The sequence below is a fragment of the Tachypleus tridentatus genome, chromosome 9 (assembly GCF_004210375.1).
Source record: "Tachypleus tridentatus isolate NWPU-2018 chromosome 9, ASM421037v1, whole genome shotgun sequence".
In the NCBI taxonomy this organism is placed as follows: Eukaryota; Metazoa; Arthropoda; class Merostomata; order Xiphosura; family Limulidae; genus Tachypleus; species Tachypleus tridentatus.
In genome coordinates this window covers 122,748,920-122,752,836 of record NC_134833.1, presented here as the reverse complement: position 1 = coordinate 122,752,836, position 3,917 = coordinate 122,748,920, and positions in this window count along the sequence as shown.

The window sequence follows — 3,917 nt, the reverse complement described above, 5'->3', positions numbered from 1 at the left end:
CTTGTTTTTATGAAAATAGGTTGGCATTTGTCGTCTGAGTATTGGAAATAGAAAAATCCACGCAATATCCGCCGATCGTTGAAAGTTAGACTTTATTAACTCTACTACAGAGTTAATCCGTCAACGTTTTACACAAAAAAAAAAAAAAAAAAAAAACTTTCAAAGTGAGAATCCTATTACTAAAGGCAACGTGCTAACTTCCGGAAGCCACCTTGCTTTTCTTTCCAGATTGAACGTGGTGAAAAAGAAATCGGGAAAATAATGGGGTAATGAAGTGAAACATATTGCTGTTCTCTATATGAAGTATTTACAATGTAACTCATTAACGTGATTTGAATTATTATGCAAAATATCTTACAACTAAGGAACTTTCTGACTTGATAGTTGATGTTTTCAAACAGTTATACAACGGCTATGTGTTGTTGTCAACCACGAGGAAGCTAACCTCGATGTTTAGCAATATAAATCCGTAAGGTTGCTGGTGATCCACGTCCACTGGAAGACTTGGCTGATTACACAGAAGCATTTTATTAAATACTTGATGTAAACCTTAATACTTTGCATATAAATGTACTAACTTTTTATGCGATACCTAGTATTAAAACACAGGAAAAGTGAAGTAATAAGACGCACCATACTTTCCTTTATTTTTGTGAGAAAATAAAAATATATGAAATAATAAATATTAGATTGCTCAGAAAAGCTATAATTAGGAACATTAATATTTCCTAGTATGTGAATAATTTTTAAAAATCTTATTTCTGTTATCATAGTGTTTGTTTGCTAAAAGTATTAAGATTCACGATGTGTTATCAATATTGTACCTTCTACATGAATCGCACCTCGAATTTTGATATTAAAAGATTTCAAGAAGCTCGTATAAGTTTAGGAAAATATAAATATTTCTTACGTGAATGTTATGATTTCAAGGATTTTCTGCGAACCTTAACATCATGAAAGATACAATAGCTTATGAGAATCTAAACGGTTTAATAAGTACGTTATACTCTTTTTTTATTTATTCAAGCGCATCAAAAATAGACAGGAAATAGTAAATACTGAAAACAAAAATACAATAAAATTGCAGATGGCAGTTAAGCCACTTACTAGGAAGGTGTGACAGTTCAGATAATGTTGAATAATCTAGCAGTAAAAATAATAAAAATTGTAAGTTTTCTATAAATTGCACATTCGGATATATGTTACTCTCTTATTTTTCATCTTTTTATACCAAGTAATTGAGCTTTTCTTGTTTTCGTATTTCAGGCTTAGTCTGTTTTTACACTTTAAGCTCGGATTTTTTTTTTCGTTTGGGTTTAGTGTTGTTTTTTTTAATTTAGGCTCAGTTTAATTTTGAAATTCTTTTTCTGAAGCAGCTAGAGAAATATTCCATCGCCTGGTAGTTACGAGCACTGCGTGTTATTTAGTGTGCACTAAAATATTTAATTCACAACGACCTTTAAAAATCGTGTTTGTGCATTTTTTTCGCATTCCTTCAAATTAGAACTTTAATAAGATTAAAACAAGAGTGAAAATTACATTTAAAATCAGTTTTTGTTGTTTACATCTTCTGTGATGAATTCCAAAATAAATCAATTATGAGGTATGTGATTAAAACGTTGCACTTAAACAGAACTTTCGTCACCTTTCATAGGCTTAAGAAGCCTCAAAGCTTTGATATTAGTAGACAAAGTTATTGCATTTGCTCAAATAACACAACTACATCTGAGAACAAAAAATACAGTTTTAGCCATAAGAGATGAAAATAACTTAAGGAATATAATTTTACTATAAAATTCTTGCCATGACCATATCAAGTTTGGTCGAGAATACATGTTAGTGTCTTCAGTTAGGCGAGTCATAACTGACATGTAGAACAAATGTGTAATGTGACTACAGTAAGGCGACGGTTAGAACATGCCATTGGATGCATGTTAATGTTATCAAGTAATACTTAGAACATCGCACTGGATGTTTGTCTTGATGCCATCAGGAAGAAGTTCAAATGTCTTAGAATGTTTTGTCGTCATTATGCACACCTTGATAATGTACACCTAGAACTGAAACATAGAGTAAGCTGACGGAGTAAACATCTGTAACTGAAACACAGAGTTAGCTGACGTTTTAACCAGTTATAACTGAAACATAGAATAAACTGACATGGTAAACATCTATGACTGAAACATAAAGCAAGCTGACGTGATAGACAACTATGATTGAAACAGCTATAACTGAAACGCAGAGTAAGTTGACGTAAGAAATAGCTATAACTGAAACACTGAGTAAGCTGACGTGAGAAATAGCTATAATTAAAACATAGAGTAAGCTGACGTGAGAAACAGCTATAATTAAAACATAGAGTAAGTTGACGTGAGAAACAGCTATAAATGAAATAGAGAATAAGTCGGTGTTGTAGACAGCTATGACTAAGACAAAGAGTAAGCTGACGTAGTAAACAGGTATGACTGAAATACAGAGTTAGCTGATGTTTTAAACATCTATAACTGAAACATAGAATAAGTTGATGTGTTAGACAGCTATGACTGAAACATAGAGTAAGCTGACGTGGTAAAAAGCTATGACTGAAGCATAGAATAAGTTGGTGTGGTAAACAGCTATAACTGAAACACAGAGTAAGGTGGCGTGGGAAACAGCTATAATCGAAACATAGAATAAGTTGATGTGGTAGATAGCTATGACTAAGACGAGATAAAGCTGACGTAATAAGTAGCTGTAACTGAAACACAGAATAAGTTGATATGGCAAACAACTGTAACTGAAACAGAGAATATGTTGACGTGGTAGACAGCTATGACTGAGACATATAGTAAGCTTACGTAGTAGACAGCTATGACTGAAACACAGAGTAAGCTAGAGTGTTGTTACTTCACATCTGGTCTGATGTTCTTGGTGTATTAACTACTAAACACTGATATTCCTCTGCATCATGTTGGATAATTGACCAAATGTATTGAAACGATCAACGTTACCTAAGTGAAGACAGTCACGGTTTATAGCTTTGTGGATATATATGATATATTTGTAAAGAGGTGTATTGATTGATCAAAATACTATTTGTCAAGAATGACTAATTCCAATGGTAAGTATGATGATTACGTTTAAACTTGTGTTTGTAACTATTTGTAATGGGTTGAATCTTTCAAAACCCGTATTCACATACAAAGTATATGTGGTTAGAATTTATCAATTGACTCTTTGTGGGAGTCAAAATGAAAAGAATTAAGTTGGAAGAAGTATTATTATTACTGTGAGTCACGAAGATAGTGGAGTTGTTGTCGTGCAGAGGTACACAATGAGTTATATACACTCTTTCCACTAAGAGGAATTGAACCTCGGATTTTAGCATCATAAGTCCGTATGCTTCCTGCGGACCGTTTGTTTTGTTTTTTGTTGTTGTTTTTTAATTTCGCACAAAGCTACTCGAGAGCTATCTGTGTTAGCGATCCCTAATTTAGCAGTATAAGACTAGAGGAAAGGCAGCTAGTCATCACCACACACCGCCAACTCTTGGGCTAGTCTTTTACCAACGAATAATGGAATTGACCGTAACATTATAACGCCCCCACGGCTGAAAGGGCGAGCATGTTTGGCGCGATGGGGATGCGAATCTTCGACCCTTAGATTACAAGTCGCACGCCTTAACACGCTTGGCCATGCCAGGCCGGTACGGAGTCATGAGAGCATTTACTTAAAGTCTTATAAGAGGATGGGACCTGAAAGAAGATCATTCAGATGGAAGGGTAATGTCTTTGGGTAATTTCAACATCAGATTGACTCAAAGCATTCCCACAACTAAACGCAGAATATAAGATATTTATGGAGGTTGTAAAATCAACAAAACCCCCAGTGGCTCAGCGGTATATTTGCGGACTTACAACTCTAAAAACCGAGTTTCG